A 17,606-nucleotide genomic window follows, 5' to 3' on the forward strand; every position below is an offset into this window, starting at 1 on the left:
AACCAGTCCCCTTTGCTTTTTTATTCACCTCAGGACACAGTGGTCGAATTGCCCGTGCAGAGCACCTCGTCAACCGGATAGCCACTACCCCTGTACCGCGACCAAAAGGTGGTGCCTTGTGACGGAGCACTCCGTGGCTTGTCTCTTCCCTGGTGGTGCACCGGACTTCACTTTCCTTCGACGACGAGATCATCTCTACTCTTGGCAAAGACCCGACGTGCATCCACCACCAGGAAAAACTGCCCCCGCCGGAGCTGCCCTCCACAACAAGGTACCGTGTCCGCCTGGCTTCCCTTTCGTTCGGTTCGAGTGAGGTGTCTTAATCCTCTCCGTTCCGCTGGGTCGCCTCCAAGCTTTGCTCATTCTTTGTTCTGAACTGGTTCAATCTCCCGATAACAATTTGCTATACAGACTTGAATGCATCTCCACTAGAGACTTTTTGGGACATCGCGCCTTGCCTCTCTCCGAGTAGGCCTGGCCTCTGAACTTTATGATCTATTGTGATTCTTGCCTTCCTGCCTTGCATTTTATCCGCGTAGGATTGAACTGTGTTGACTTCATAACCTGCCTATCTTTTTTCTCTCCCGTCCTAACTAATATTCGAGTGTCATCTAGGTTGAGGTATACACCTCTGTCTGAAAATAAGTGGTACCGGTAGAACCTAGAGTTGTCGATATTTTGCTAGGGGGATTGATAGTTTTCTACTTCGTAGATTAATTGTGTTTGATTTGTTTGCCGTGATTTGCCTTAGTGTTTTTCATAGACATTGTGTTATAAATAAATACCTTACTATCTTTACACTAAGCCTTGTTGCGTGTTTGCTTGTCTTGCTGCGAAGAATTGCCCTATTTTGTATACTCCACATACTGCTCAACTTTTCTTGAGAGAAGTCTGACTGCTCAGCCACAGCTACCAAGTGAATCTGTGTGGTACAGACTGCTACCAAGTGGGTTCACCGCCAACGCCTGTAGTCCTAAATCTTTTGCAGTGGTCCCAGAGGGAACTGCACAGGTTTCCGCCTAACACTGGTGTACAGCGGTGGGATTTGTATCGAGTATACAGTTTAGAGAACTTTTCGACGCTGTAGGATAACTAACCACAAAGCTTAGCACTGAAAAGCAACTTTCACAAACATGTCTACGATGGAAACTTACAGTCAAGAATCCTTGTCAGGTGAAAATACTGAGAGTTTGCGAGCTCTCTGTAGGCAAGAGAATCTTTCTGTAAGAGGCAAGAAGTTAGAACTAATAGATAGATTGCTGGCAAACCAAAGTCTGGGTACTGGTTCAGAGGAACCAATCTCCCCAGCGAATGTAGACGACAGTAATGGTGTTGATCTGAATCGTGATTCTGATAATAGCGATGAAGAGGCTAACAAAACTGTCTCCCCTGCTCCTCTACCTGCCTTACCAGCTGTGCCTACGGGGCCCATACCAGGTCCCACAAGTAACCCTGCTTATTTTGAACTTGAAAAAATGAAGCTCGAATTAGAATATAAATGGTTCTTGGCTCAATCTGAACGAAACCAAGAGCTCGAGTTCAGACGGATGAATGCCCAGGCTGAGCAGAAGCAAGCTGAGTTAAGACTCAGAGAAATAGAACTTAATCACGAGTTAGAAATGAAAAAGTTGTCTATGGAAAAGGCTTCTCTCTCCTCTGGTTCCTCTAGGAGCTCCAGTCCCAAAAGACCCCGGATGCTGAAGGAATTAGTGGGTATGTATGAACCAAGATTGGATGTGTTGGTTTGGTTGAAACTGTTTGAATACAATCATGGGCTCCAGGACATCACCGGGAATGCGTTGCTTCCATGGTTGTTCTCTAGGCTCCCTCCTGTTGCAACTGATGTGGTAATGGAGTTGGGGGAGGCGGATAAGACGGATTACGAAAGTGTGAAACTAGCTTTGATAGCTAGATTCGGGAAGACCCCTTCCCAGTATCTTAAGAGGTTTAGAACCCTCAAAAAGCATGATGGTACCCCTTGGGCTACCTGGGTGAGTGAAGGGTTGAAAAACTTAGAGGGATGGATTAAGGGTTACAAAGTGAACACTTATGAGGGTATGAGAAATCTTTTTATGTTGGAGTCTATTTATGATGCCTGTTCTCCTGAGCTCAGACAGCACTTGGCTGATTCGAAGGAATTGGATTCCAGGGCACTAGCTAAGGCTGCTGACTTGTGGGTTGCCAACAGGGCTACTCATAAGGATTCTGGGGCAACTCAGAAAAAGGATGAGGGAAAACAGCCTAAAAAAGACTCAAAAGAGAATTCGAATAACTCACATTCCAAAGAGGGCCCCAAACAAAACCAGAAGGGTAAGCCACCGGGAAAACCACAGCAGAATAGTGTGTCTTCTGGTGCCAAACCGGAAGGAGGTCAGAACAAGCCACCATTCCAGAAAGCATTCGGTAAATGCTTTGTTTGTGGCTTGACTGACCACGTGAAAGGAGATCCCAGATGTAAGGGTAAACCTTAAGGGGTCCAGCTTGTCTCCTTAGCCTTCGCTCCAGAGGAGGAAGTCCAAATGGCAAGTGGAAACTTTCTACTGCTAGCTGACGAACCCATTGGAGTCTCAGCCAGCGTTTCTTTAGTATCTCTGGGGTTGTGGGAACAACAGAATTTAGATGTCTATAATTCTATCCCCGATAATACTAAAGAATATTATAAGGACAGTGTCCAGGTGAATGGTCAGGAGACTCCTGCCATTAGGGACACTGGGGCCAGCATAACTGTGGTGGATAAATTGTTTTTTCAGGCTGAGGATGTTGCTAAGGCACCCAAACGCCTCACCAAGTTAGCTGGAGGGCCTTTGCAGATGCTTCCCCAATTACCAGTTCTCATCCAGTGTAACGACATGACTGTAAAGATACCTGTCAGCATACAGAGTGAGGTACCAGGACGCGTACTGTTGGGTAACGATTTGAAAACTCTCGGAGTTGTATCGCATACTCCCAGACCTCCTAGTAAACGGTTACAGGAGCTAACCAGACCCGCACGAGAGAGGACCATGCGCGGTACTCTCCCGGAGATGATGAAGAAAGAAATCACTCCTGCTCCACTGGAATTGTCGGCCGCTGTCTCCAAGAAATCAGAAGCGAAGGGGAAACCTAAGACTTCTATCCCGAAACCAGCCGCCAGCATTCCAGTGCAGCCGACACGGACTTCCCCGCGGTTGTCCAACGTCACACCCGTAACTCCACCTCCAGCCGCGGCTGAGAGGGAGGTACATCCCTGCGTGGTAGAATTAGACTCTGAGGAAGAGCTAATGGAAGGCCAAGAACTCATTGGAGATCTGGATCCTGTTGACCATCTTGAGCTGCAGTCTTTACTGGTAGAAGGTGGACCCAGCAGGGCAGACTTCAGTAAGAGACAGAGAGAATGTCCAACTCTGGAAGGTCTTCGCCATCAGGCAGAAGCTCAGGCTGAAGGGCAAGAGCCTGGGAAATACAGGTTGCACTGGGAAGATGGCCTCTTCTACAGTGAACCGACCGAGTCTGCACCTGGAGACTACAAACACCTTGTAGTACCCCAAGAGAACAGACCACAGTTCTTGCAGTTAGCCCACGAGATTCCTTTGGCTGGTCACTTGAGTTTCAAGAAGACTAAGGAAAGGCTCTCGCTCTACTTCTATTGGCCAAAGATGGGGGCCGAAGTAGAAAAACACTGCAGGAGCTGCCACACCTGCCAGATCTCTGTTAAGGTTGGATCCAAGAACGTGGCACCGTTAGTGCCTCTCCCGGTTGTGGGAGTCCCATTTGAGAGAGTAGGGATTGTCATCGTTGGTCCCCTTGATCCTCCAACCTCCTCAGGCAACAGGTTTATACTTGTTGTAGTAGACCATGCTACTAGGTATCCTGAGGCAATTCCTATGAGGACTGTTACAGCTCTGGCTGTGGCTAAGGCCCTCCTTGGTATTTTTACCAGGAACGGGTTTCCTAAGGAAGTAATCTCTGACAGGGGGTCAAACTTTATGTCCCACTACATGAAAGCCATGTGGAAAACCTGCGGAGTAACTTACAAGTTCTCAACGGCTTACCACCCACAAACCAATGGGTTGGTAGAACGGTTCAACCAAACCATGAAGAGCATGATAGGTGCTCTAGAGGAACCCCTTAAGCGTAAGTGGGACCTTCTATTGCCATGCATTCTCTTTGCTTATAGAGAAGTCCCTCAGGAGGGAGTAGGTTACTCTCCCTTCGAACTACTCTATGGTCATCCCGTCAGAGGTCCATTGGCCCTGATTAAGGAGGGGTTGGAGAGTGCTCCTTCCCCCAAGCCAGTCAGAGTGACTGACCACGTGATAGGTCTCCAGAGGAGAATGTCGCACATGATGACGGAAGCAAGCGATAACTTGAAAGCTGGACAAGCATTGGTCAAGCACTGGCACGATCAAAAAGCTAACATGGTTGAGTTCGCTCAAGACCAGCTCGTTCTCGTTATGATCCCAACAAGGCAGAGGGCCTTGCAAGATAAGTGGATGGGACCCTACCAAATAGTGGGTAAACTCGGAGAGGTTAACTATCTGGTGGACTTGGGCAATTCCAAAGAGGCTCCGACAGTCTTTCACACCAACCGACTTAAAGCGTATGTCTCACAACCTGATGTAGGAGCGTTGCTTCTAGCATCATCCGAGGAAGAAGAAGAGAGTGAAACTCTTCCGGATCACCTCAGAGGCTTACCTTTAGATGAAAAAATTGAAGGAGTGAATCTCTTCTCCAATCTGACACCCGAGCAACAAGAAGAGTGCAAATCTAGGTTGAATCAGTTTGCCTCTCTGTTCTCGCTTTCACCAGGTTTGACCCCTTGGGGCCAGCACGACATACCCACTGGTGACTGTCTGCCGGTCAAAAGCAGAGGATACCGCATGTCAGAAAACGTACAAACCCACATCAAAGGTGAGGTCAGCAAGATGCTTGATCTCGGGGTAATAGAGTCCTCTACTAGTCCATGGTCTAGCCCAGTTGTGTTATTACCAAAGGCCGGATCTAAAGAACTTAGATTCTGCGTGGATTATCGAGCTCTTAATGCAGTCACCACGACTGATGCCCACCCTTTGCCAAGAACAGATGAGTTGGTGGATAAACTTGGCGCCGCCAAGTTCCTCAGCACATTTGACTTGACGTCAGGCTATTGGCAAATAGCCCTGACAGACCATGCCAAGGAGAAAACTGCATTTTCTACCCCCGTTGGCTTATACCAGTTTAAGGTAATGCCTTTCCGACTGAAGAATGCACCTGCTACGTTTCAACGGATGGTAAACCAGGTTCTGAATGGGATGGAGGACTTCTGCATGGCATACTTGGATGACATCGCAGTGTTCAGCAATTCCTGGGAAGAACATGTAATCCACCTGAGAGATGTTTTGCAGGCTCTTGGACGAGCCAATCTGACCATAAAGGCAAGTAAATGCCAAATTGGACAGAGTAAGGTAGTCTATCTTGGGCATGAGGTAGGCGGTGGAGAAATAAGGCCTTTGCTCAGTAAGATTGAAGCTGTGGAAAATTGGACAACACCGACTACTCAAACCCAGGTGAGAGCCTTCCTAGGCCTCACTGGGTATTACAGGAATTTCATAGAGAACTATGGGACCATAGCATCTCCACTGAATGTCATCTCCTCGCCCAAATTCCCTAAAAAGGTTAAATGGAACGAGGAGTGCAATCAGGCTTTTGAAAACCTGAAACAGGCTCTTTGCCAAGCCCCAGTACTCAGAGCTCCTGATTACCGCCAACACTTCATTGTGCAGACAGACACTTCCAATGTAGGGATGGGTGCCGTACTCAGTCAACTGGATGGGAAAGGTAGGGAGCACCCCGTTTCCTTCATCAGCCGCAAGCTGAAGGATCCTGAAACAAGGTGGGCAACAATTGAAAGAGAGTGCTTTGCTATAGTGTGGGCTCTGAAGAAGTTTAGGTCGTACTTGTATGGTTCTACTTTTGTTATTCAGACTGACCATCAACCCTTGAGATGGTTAATGCAAATGAAAGGGGAGAACCCAAAACTATTGAGATGGTCGATCTGCCTGCAAGGGTTTGATTTCACCATTGAGCACAGGTCAGGGTGTCACCACCAAAATGCTGATGGTCTCTCTAGGATGTATGTCATCGACTAGAGGTATGAGATTCATCCAGGAGTGGATTAAATCCTCCTGTCCCTTAGTCTGGGGGGGGGGGTGAGTGTTAGGGAGAATTCTCTGTTTAGGCTGAATTTCCTAACCTAGTGAGTCCCCCAGAAGCTTTGCTGGATTTCTGGAGTTTGTTTTCTCCATCCTGCCAAGAGTGAGACTCCTTTCTTCCACTCTTGGACATGTATGTGTGTAATTCCGTTGAAATGTCAATGTGTTCGATGGGCTATGGGGTCTTTTACTCCATAGGGTCTCATATGTTTTTCTATGTGTGTTACACCGCACCCTACGTGCCGTAACACGGGGGCGCCCTAGCGGGTCCCCCACCATAGACTCCATACCCGGGGACTGACTACTGTCTCCCCGGGCATGTAAAGTCACCATTGGCTTTACTAGACCTAAATTTACTAACAGAACTAGTACCCAACCATCTTATTGTGGACGTACTAGTAGGGGTAATTCAATTACTCCTGGATCTGTTACTCGAGGGGGCACTGTCCCGTCCCCCCTCGTCGAGTTTTGGCTGGTGGCAGTGGAAACTACTTGTTATGTTCGATCCCGAACATAACCCTATGGGATTCGTCCCATTGTTGGAGATTGATACTTTTTCTCATTTATCTCTGACGTACCACCGATCTACTTTTCTTAAGTAGGTTTATCGAGTGGTATTTTCTGCCAGAACTCAGTTTGTAAAATGGCGTCTGTGTTCGTCTCTGTGACTCCTAATCCAAAGGTTGAGCCCTTTGTTCCACTTTTGGCGGGCCTCTGTACAGAGACCCTCCAAAGTGGTGCCATTCTGTCTGGGTTACCTCAGGGGTGTGGGAGGGGGTTTAGGCACCCTGGACCGAGTTGCCTTGCCAACTCAGGTCGCACTCTGGAGTGATTGGCCCAGGTGGTGAGCCTTCCCGCTCACCACTTAGCATGTGTTGATTGACAGCTAGGCTGAATGAATGGGGGCCTTCTGCATAAAAGCAGGGCTTTTGGGACTGGATCTTCAGAAGTCGCCACAGGACCTAAGAATCCGACGAGGGTAACGCTGAGCCAACCTGCAACGACGACACCTCCGGTGGAGCCCTGCTGAGCCGACTCACCACTTCCCGACGACAGAGGAGATCTCCCTGCCGGAGAGTCTCTTCCCCTGACTGGTGGGAACAACCAGTCCCCTTTGCTTTTTTATTCGCCTCAGGACGCAGTGGTCGAATTGCCCGTGCAGAGCACCTCGGCAACCGGATAGCCACTACCCCTGTACCGCGACTAAAAGGTGGTGCCTTGTGACGGAGCACTCCGCCGCTGGTCTCTTCCCTGGTGGTGCACCGGACTTCACTTTCCTTCGACGACGAGATCATCTCTACTCTTGGCAAAGACCCGACGTGCATCCACCACCAGGAACAACTGCCCCCGCCGGAGCTGCCCTCCACAACAAGGTACCGTGTCCGCCTGGCTTCCCTTTCGTTCGGTTCGAGTGAGGTGTCTTAATCCTCTCCGTTCCGCTGGGTCGCCTCCAAGCTTTGCTCATTCTTTGTTCTGAACTGGTTCAATCTGCCGATAACAATTTGCTATACAGACTTGAATGCATCTCCACTAGAGACTTTTTGGGACATCGCGCCTTGCCTCTCTCCGAGTAGGCCTGGCCTCTGAACTTTTATGATCTATTGTGATTCTTGCCTTCCTGCCTTGCATTTTATCCGCGTAGGATTGAACTGTGTTGACTTCATAACCTGCCTATCTTTTTTCTCTCCCATCCTAACTAATATTCGAGTGTAATGTAGGTTGAGGTATACACCTCTGTCTGAAAATAAGTGGTACCGGTAGAACCTAGAGTTGTCGATATTTTGCTAGGGGGATTGATAGTTTTCTACTTCGTAGATTAATTGTGTTTGATTTGTTTGCCGTGATTTGCCTTAGTGTTTTTCATAGACATTGTGTTATAAATAAATACCTTACTATCTTTACACTAAGCCTTGTTGCGTGTTTGCTTGTCTTGCTGCGAAGAATTGCCCTATTTTGTATACTTCACATACTGCTCAACTTTTCTTGAGAGAAGTCTGACTGCTAAGCCACAGCTACCAAGTGAATCTGTGTGGTACAGACTGCTACCAAGTGGGTTCACCGCCAACGCCTGTAGTCCTAAATCTTTTGCAGTGGTCCCAGAGAGAACTGCACAGGTTTCCGCCTAACACTGGTGTACAGCGGTGGGATTTGTATCGAGTATACAGTTTAGAGTGCTTTTCGACGCGGTAGGATAACTAACCACAAAGCTTAGCACTAAAAAGCAACTTTCACAAACATGTCTACGATGAAAACTTACAGTCAAGAATCCTTGTCAGGTGAAAATACTGAGAGTTTGCGAGCTCTCTATAGGCAAGAGAATCTTTCTGTAAGAGGCAAGAAGTTAGAACTAATAGAGAGATTGCTGGCGAACCAAAGTCTGGGTACTGGTTCAGAGGAACCAATCTCCCCAGCGAATGTAGACGACAGTAATGGTGTTGATCTGAATCATGATTCTGATAATAGCGATGAAGAGGCTGACGAGGACGGAGAGGCTAACGAAACTGTCTCCCCTGCTCCTCTACCTGCCTTACCAGCTGTGCCTACGGGGCCCATACCAGGTCCCACAAGTAACCCTGCTTATTTTGAACTTGAAAAAATGAAGCTCGAATTAGAATATAAACGGTTCTTGGCTCAATCTGAACGAAACCAAGAGCTCGAGTTCAGACGGATGAATGCCCAGGCTGAGCAGAAGCAAGCTGAGTTAAGACTCAGAGAAATAGAACTTAATCACGAGTTAGAAATGAAAAGTTGTCTATGGAAAATGCTTCTCTCTCCTCTGGTTCCTCTTGGAGCTCCAGTCCCAAAAGACCCCGGATGCCGAAGGATTTAGTGGGTATGTATGAACCGAGATTGGATGTGTTGGATTGGTTGAAACTGTTTGAATACAATCATGGGCTCCAGGACATCACCGGGAATGCGTTGCTTCCCTGGTTGTTCTCTAGGCTCCCTCCTGTTGCAACTGATGTGGTAATGGAGTTGGGGAGGCGGATAAGACGGATTACGAAAGTGTGAAACTAGCTTTGATAGCTAGATTCGGGAAGACCCCTTCCCAGTATCTTAAGAGGTTTAGAACCCTCAAAAAGCATGATGGTACCCCTTGGGCTACCTGGGTGAGTGAAGGGTTGAAAAACTTAGAGGGATGGATTAAGGGTTACAAAGTGAACACTTATGAGGGTATGAGAAATCTTTTTATGTTGGAGTCTATTTATGATGCCTGTTCTCCTGAGCTCAGACAGCACTTGGCTGATTCGAAGGAATTGGATTCCAGGGCACTAGCTAAAGCTGCTGACTTGTGGGTTGCCAACAGGGCTACTCATAAGGATTCTGGGGCAACTCAGAAAAAGGATGAGGGAAAACAGCCTAAAAAAGACTCAAAAGAGAATTCGAATAACTCACATTCCAAAGAGGGCCCCAAACAAAACCAGAAGGGTAAGCCACCGGGAAAACCACAGCAGAATAGTGTGTCTTCTGGTGCCAAACCGGAAGGAGGTCAGAACAAGCCACCATTCCAGAAAGCATTCGGTAAATGCTTTGTTTGTGGCTCGACTGACCACGTGAAAGGAGATCCCAGATGTAAGGGTAAACCTTCAGGGGTCCAGCTTGTCTCCTTAGCCTTCGCTCCAGAGGAGGAAGTCCAAATGGCAAGTGGAAACTTTCTACTGCTAGCTGACGAACCCATTGGAGTCTCAGCCAGCGTTTCTTTAGTATCTCTGGGGTTGTGGGAACAACAGAATTTAGATGTCTATAATTCTATCCCCGATAATACTAAAGAGTATTATAAGGACAGTGTCCAGGTGAATGGTCAGGAGACTCCTGCCATTAGGGACACTGGGGCCAGCATAACTGTGGTGGACAAATCGTTTTTTCAGGCTGAGGATGTTGCTAAGGCACCCAAACGCTTCACCAAGTTAGCTGGAGGGCCTGTGCAGATGCTTCCCCAATTACCAGTTCTCATCCAGTGTAACGACATGACTGTAAAGATACCTGTCAGCATACAGAGTGAGGTACCAGGACGCGTACTGTTGGGTAACGATTTGAAAACTCTCGGAGTTGTATCGCATACTCCCAGACCTCCTAGTAAACGGTTACAGGAGCTAACCAGACCCGCACGAGAGAGGACCATGCGCGGTACTCTCCCGGAGATGATGAAGAAAGAAATCACTCCTGCTCCACTGGAATTGTCGGCCGCTGTCTCCAAGAAATCAGAAGCGAAGGGGAAACCTAAGACTTCTATCCCGAAACCAGCCGCCAGCATTCCAGTGCAGCCGACACGGACTTACCCGCGGTTGTCCAACATCACACCCGTAACTCCACCTCCAGCTGAGGCTGAGAGGGAGGTACAACCCTGGCTGGTAGAATTAGACTCTGAGGAAGAGCTAAGGGAAGGCCAGGAACTCATTGGAGATCTGGATCCTGTTGACCATCCTGAGCTGCAGTCTTTACTGGCAGAAGGTGGACCCAGCAGGGCAGACTTCAGTAAGGGACAGAGAGAATGTCCAACTCTGGAAGGTCTTCGCCATCAGGCAGAAGCTCAGGCTGAAGGGCAAGAGCCTGGGAAATACAGGTTGCACTGGGAAGATGGCCTCTTCTACAGTGAACCGACCGAGTCTGCACCTGGAGTCTACAAACACCTTGTAGTACCCCAAGAGAACAGACCACAGTTCTTGCAGTTAGCCCACGAGATTCCTTTGGCTGGTCACTTGAGTTTCAAGAAGACTAAGGAAAGGCTCTCGCTCTACTTCTATTGGCCAAAGATGGGGGCCGAAGTAGAAAAACACTGCAGGAGCTGCCACACCTGCCAGATCTCTGGTAAGTTTGGATCCAAGAACGTGGCACCGTTAGTGCCTCTCCCGGTTGTGGGAGTCCCATTTGAGAGAGTAGGGATTGACATCGTTGGTCCCCTTGATCCTCCAACCTCCTCAGGCAACAGGTTTATACTTGTTGTAGTAGACCATGCTACTAGGTATCCTGAGGCAATTCCTATGAGGACTGTTACAGCTCCGGCTGTGGCTAAGGCCCTCCTTGGTATTTTTTACCAGGGTCGGGTTTCCTAAGGAAGTATTCTCTGACAGGGGGTCAAACTTTATGTCCCACTACATGAAAGCCATGTGGAAAACCTGCAGAGTAACTTACAAGTTCTCAACGGCTTACCACCCACAAACCAATGGGTTGGTAGAACGGTTCAACCGAACCATGAAGAGCATGATAGGTGCTCTAGAGGAACCCCTTAAGCGTAAGTGGGACCTTCTATTGCCATGCCTTCTCTTTGCTTATAGAGAAGTCCCTCAGGAGGGAGTAGGTTACTCTCCCTTCGAACTACTCTATGGTCATCCCGTCAGAGGTCCATTGGCCCTGATTAAGGAGGGGTTGGAGAGTGCTCCTTCCCCCAAGCCAGTCAGAGTGACTGACTACGTGATAGGTCTCCGGAGGAGAATGTCGCACATGATGACGGAAGCAAGCGATAACTTGAAAGCTGGACAAGCATTGGACAAGCACTGGCACGATCAAAAAGCTAACATGGTTGAGTTCGCTCAAGACCAGCTCGTTCTCGTTATGATCCCAACAAGGCAGAGGGCCTTGCAAGATAAGTGGATGGGACCCTACCGAGTAGTGGGTAAACTCGGAGAGGTTAACTATCTGGTGGACTTGGGCAATCGCAAGGAGGCTCCGACAGTCTTTCACACCAACCGACTTAAAGCGTATGTCTCACAACCTGATGTAGGAGCGTTGCTTCTAGCATCATCCGAGGAAGAAGAAGAGAGTGAAGCTCTTCCGGATCTCCTCAGAGGCTTACCTTTAGATGAAAAAATTGAAGGAGTGAATCTCTCCTCCAATCTGACACCCGAGCAACAAGAAGAGTGCAAATCTATGTTGAATCAGTTTGCCTCTCTGTTCTCGCTTTCACCAGGCTTGACCCCTTGGGGCCAGCACGACATACTGACTGGTGACTGTCTGCCGGTCAAAAGCAGAGGATACCGCATGTCAGAAAACGTACAAACCCACATCAAAGGTGAGGTCAGCAAGATGCTTGATCTCGGGGTAATAGAGCCCTCTACTAGTTCATGGTCTAGCCCAGTTGTGTTAGTACCAAAGGCCGCATCTAAAGAACTTAGATTCTGTGTGGATTATCGAGCTCTTAATGCAGTCACCACGACTGATGCCCACCCTTTGCCAAGAACAGATGAGTTGGTGGATAAACTTGGCGCCGTCAAGTTCCTCAGCACATTTGACTTGACGTCAGGCTATTGGCAAATAGCCCTGACAGACCATGCCAAGGAGAAAACTGCATTTTCTACCCCCGTTGGCTTATGCCAGTTTAAGGTAATGCCTTTCGGACTGAAGAATGCACCTGCTACATTTCAATGGATGGTAAACCAGGTTCTGAATGGGATGGAGGACTTCTGCATGGCATACTTGGATGACATCGCAGTGTTCAGCAATTCCTGGGAAGAACATGTAATCCACCTGAGAGATGTTTTGCAGGCTCTTGGACAAGCCAATCTGACCATAAAGGCAAGTAAATGCCAAATTGGACAGAGTAAGGTAGTCTATCTTGGGCATGAGGTAGGCGGTGGAGAAATAAGGCCTTTGCTCAGTAAGATTGAAGCTGTGCAAAATTGGACAACACCGACTACTCAAACCCAGGTGAGAGCCTTCCTAGGCCTCACTGGGTATTACAGGAATTTCATAGAGAACTATGGGACCATAGCTTCTCCACTGAATGTCATCTCCTCGCCCAAATTCCCTAAAAAGGTTAAATGGAACGAGGAGTGCAATCAGGCTTTTGAAAACCTGAAACAGGCTCTTTGCCAAGCCTCAGTACTGAGAGCTCCTGATTACCGCCAACACTTCATTGTGCAGACAGACACTTCCAATGTAGGGATAGGTGCCGTACTCAGTCAACTGGATGGGAAAGGTAGGGAGCACCCCGTTTGCTTCATCAGCCGCAAGCTGAAGGATCCTGAAACAAGGTAGGCAACAATCGAAAGAGAGTGATTTGCTATCGCGTGGGCTCTGAAGAAGTTTAGGCCGTACTTGTATGGTTCTACTTTTGTTATTCAGACTGACCACCAACCCTTGATATGGTTAATGCAAATGAAAGGGGAGAACCCAAAACTATTGAGATGGTCGATCTGCCTGCAAGGGTTTGATTTCACCATTGAGCACAGGTCAGGGTGTCACCACCAAAATGCTGATGGCCTCTCTAGGATGTATGTCATCGACTAGAGGTATGAGATTCATCCAGGAGTGGATTAAATCCTCCTGTCCCTTAGTCTGGGGGGGGCGAGTGTTAGGGAGAATTCTCTGTTTAGGCTGAATTTCCTAACCTAGTGAGTCCCCCAGCAGCTTTGCTGGATTTCTGGAGTTTGTTTTCTCCATCCTGCCAAGAGTGAGACTCTTTTCTCCCACTCTTGGACATGTATGTGTGTAATTCCTTTGAAATGTCAATGTGTTCGATGGGCTATGGGGTCTTTTACTCCATAGGGTCTCATATGTTTTTCTATGTGTGTTACACCGCACCCCTACGTGCGGTAACACGGGGGCGCCCTAGCGGGTCCCCCACCATAGACTCCATACCCGGGGACTGACTACTGTCTCCCCGGGCATGTAAAGTCACCATTGGCTTTACTAGACCTAAATTTACTAACAGAATTAGTACCAACCATCTTATTGTGGACGTACTAATAGGGGTAATTCAATTACTCCTGGATCTGTTACTCGAGGGGGCACTGTCCCGTCCCCCCTCGTCGAGTTTTGGCTGGTGGCAGTGGAAACTACTTGTTATGTTCGATCCTGAACATAACCCTATGGGATTCGTCCCATTGTTGGAGATTGATACTTTTTCTCATTTATCTCTGACGTACCACCGATCTACTTTTCTTAAATAGGTTTATCGAGTGGTATTTTCTGCCAGAACTCGGTTTGTAAAATGGCGTCTGTGTTCGTCTCTGTGACTCCTAAACCAAAGGTTGAGCCCTTTGTTCCACTTTTGGCGGGCCTCTGTACAGAGACCCTCCAAAGTGGTGCCATTCTGTCTGGGTTACCTCAGGGGTGTGGGAGGGGTTTAGGCACCCTGGACCGAGTTGCCTTGCCAACTCAGGTCGCACTCTAGAGTGATTGGCCCAGGTGGTGAGCCTTCCCGCTCACCACTTAGCATGTGTTGTTGACAGCTAGGCTGAATGAATGGGGGCCTTCTGCATAAAAGCAGGGCTTTTGGGACTGGATCTTCAGAAGTCGCCACAGGACCTAAGAATCCGACGAGGGTAACGCTGAGCCGACCTGCAACGACGACACCTCCGGTGGAGCCCTGCTGAGCCGACTCACCACTTCCCGACGACAGAGGAGATCTCCCTGCCGGAGAGTCTCTTCCCCTGACTGGTGGGAACAACCAGTCCCCTTTGCTTTTTTATTCGCCTCAGGACGCAGTGGTCGAATTGCCCGTGCAGAGCATCTCGGCAACCGGATAGCCACTACCCCTGTACCGCGACCAAAAGGTGGTGCCTTGTGACGGAGCACTCCGCGGCTGGTCTCTTCCCTGGTGGTGCATCGGACTTCACTTTCCTTCGACGACGAGATCATCTCTACTCTTGGCAAAGACCCGACGTGCATCCACCACCAGGAACAACTGCCCCCGCCGGAGCTGCCCTCCACAACAAGGTACCGTGTCCGCCTGGCTTCCCTTTCGTTCGGTTCGAGTGAGGTGTCTTAATCCTCTCCGTTCCGCTGGGTCGCCTCCAAGCTTTGCTCATTCTTTGTTCTGAACTGGTTCAAACTGCCGATAACAATTTGCTATACAGACTTGAATGCATCTCCACTAGAGACTTTTTGGGACATCGCGCCTTGCCTCTCTCCGAGTAGGCCTGGTCTCTGAACTTTATGATCTATTGTGATTCTTGCCTTCCATCCTTGCATTTTATCCGCGTAGGATTGAACTGTGTTGACTTCATAACCTCCCTATCTTTTTTCTCTCCCGTCCTAACTAATATTCGAGTGTCATCTAGGTTGAGGTATACACCTCTGTCTGAAAATAAGTGGTACCGGTAGAACCTAGAGTTGTCGATATTTTGCTAGGGGGATTGATCGTTTTCTACTTCGTAGATTAATTGTGCTTGATTTGTTTGCCGTGATTTGTCTTAGTGTTTTTCATAGACATTGTGTTATAAATAAATACCTTACTATCTTTACACTAAGCCTCGTTGCGTGTTTGCTTGTCTTGCTGCGAAGAATTGCCCTATTTTGTATACTCCACATACTGCTCAACTTTTCTTGAGAGAAGTCTGACTGCTCAGCCACAGCTACCAAGTGAATCTGTGTGGTACAGACTGCTACCAAGTGGGTTCACCGCCAACGCCTGTAGTCCTAAATCTTTTGCAGTGGTCCCAGAGGGAACTGCACAGGTTTCTGCCTAACACAGGGCTTTCAGCGGCCCCAGGAATTTGCTGGGACAATTCCAAGCTGCTAGTTTCTGCCACAGTTTGACTCTATTTACCTGATCAAAAGCTTGTGTTAGATCTATGAAATCCAGGAAGACTCAAGGCCTCCCTCCAATGATCTTGGCTTTTAGAACGCGCAGGAGCATGATATTTGCACCATGTTTTTCTTAAAACCTGACTGTAGGGGATCGGCGCATGGTGCCTGAGTTGCCCAGGTTTGGAATTTATTCAAAAGAAACCTTCCCAATGACGTCGAGTAGAGTGATTGGGCAAAGGTTTTGAGGATCGTCCTTGCAGCCCTTTTTAAAAATCAGAACTATTATCGATGAAGTCCAGGATGGTGGAATTGCCTTAAGTTTTGCACATCTTTTAAAAATGAGACTAATGAAGGATGCCCGTTCGCCCAGCAATGACTTTAGGGCGATGTTGTTGACCGCCTCCGGGCCCGGTGCTCTCGAGTTTTTTAGCTTGTAAATAGTTGACCTGATGGTTTCTTTATCGTGAAGGTTAACCCAAGGCAATTCGTGCTGTTTGTGTGACGCCAGCATAGTTGGTGAAGGGGATAAGAAAAGATCGGTGTAGAACTTCACCCAGGTGTGTTCTGAGATACCATTTGTTAACGCATCGTTTGTAGGTCTTCGCATAGATCTGATTAAGGATCAAAAGTCAGGGCAGTTGCGATTGCTGACATGCATTAACATTTCTTCAGTCTTGTTAATATAATGCCAGTCTATAGTTCTTTAACCAGGACGTGTACCTACGTCTCTGTTGGTTTTAATATTGTAGCGAACAGCTAATCTTCTACCTTGCGTACTTCGCTCCTTTTAGCCATCAAAAGGGGTTCAAATATGTGGCTGTGCTTCTTCCATTCTTGCTCTTTTTGTTGTTTTTTGGCGATTTTACCCTGTAGGTTGCTAAAAGCAGTCTGTAGTCGACTTGGTTGAAATTCCGGTTTTCTCTACCAGTGCCTTTGGTCCCTTTGTAAATTTTTGTTAGCTCTAAGATGTTTTTTGCACTTAGTTATGAGCGATTTCCCTTGCTGTTAGGCTCCAGTTCGACCGGGCAGCCATGCTTTGTTAAGTGTGCTGAGGACAATTTTATTGTCAGAAGGTTGTGGTTGCTTGTTGTTGTTTTTATGACTTTGACATATGCCAGGTCAGGGATTAGTGACTGTGATATGGAAATAAAGTCAATTGTTGCAGTTGAAGGTCCTCTCTCCCAGGTAGGAGTGTAGTCAGTCTCGCTTATTATGGTAGCTGTGTTGAAGAGTTTCCTTGAGTCCATTAGTTTGAGCTAGGCTTTAACTTGTTCCTCTGCAGGGTGTGCATGGGTCGCGGTTTTGTTTAGTGTGTCTTAGGGTCTGCAGATGGCGTTTAAGTCACCACAGATAAGCAGGTGGGCGTCTTGATGTTCCAAGTATATATTGTCGATTTGATTTGCTATCATCTGCAGGAAATCTTCAGTTATAGTCCCTTGAGGATTCCATTAGATGTTCATAATCATGACTGGTGTTAAAAGAGGAGCACCTGTGTTCTTGTCAAGATGTGACCATGAGAGTAAGACTGCCAGGAGTGATAGGTTATCCATCACTACTCTTTCTATCTAAAATCCGCTACCTGAGCGTACTGCAGTCAATAGGCCAGAAGAGGGTCGGCCTTTCCCTCCTTTTCAGGCTGGGGAAAAAGCCAACACACATCCGTCCATGCTTGGCTTGTCGACCAGCCTGGTCTCCTGGAGGAAGAGTATGTTGAAGGACCCCAGAACAATCTCACCCAGGCCTGCCAAATGCAAAAAGCCCAGTGTGTTTCAGGAGCCTAGTGTCAGTGTTGAGGAAGTCAGGCATTGATGTTGTTTGTTAGGGCTGACGGGATGCTATTTTGTAAGCCGGGCTTATAAGGCTTTGGGGATCCATGCCCAGAGTTGGGATTTTGAGAAAGGTTTGGTTGTTTCCTCAACAAGTATACTTTGTGCACCCACGTCCTGGGTAATTGTCCTTTTAACT

This window comes from Ambystoma mexicanum, chromosome 4q, assembly GCF_040938575.1.
Source record: "Ambystoma mexicanum isolate Mex_15411 chromosome 4q, UKY_AmexF1_1, whole genome shotgun sequence".
NCBI lineage: Eukaryota > Metazoa > Chordata > Amphibia > Caudata > Ambystomatidae > Ambystoma > Ambystoma mexicanum.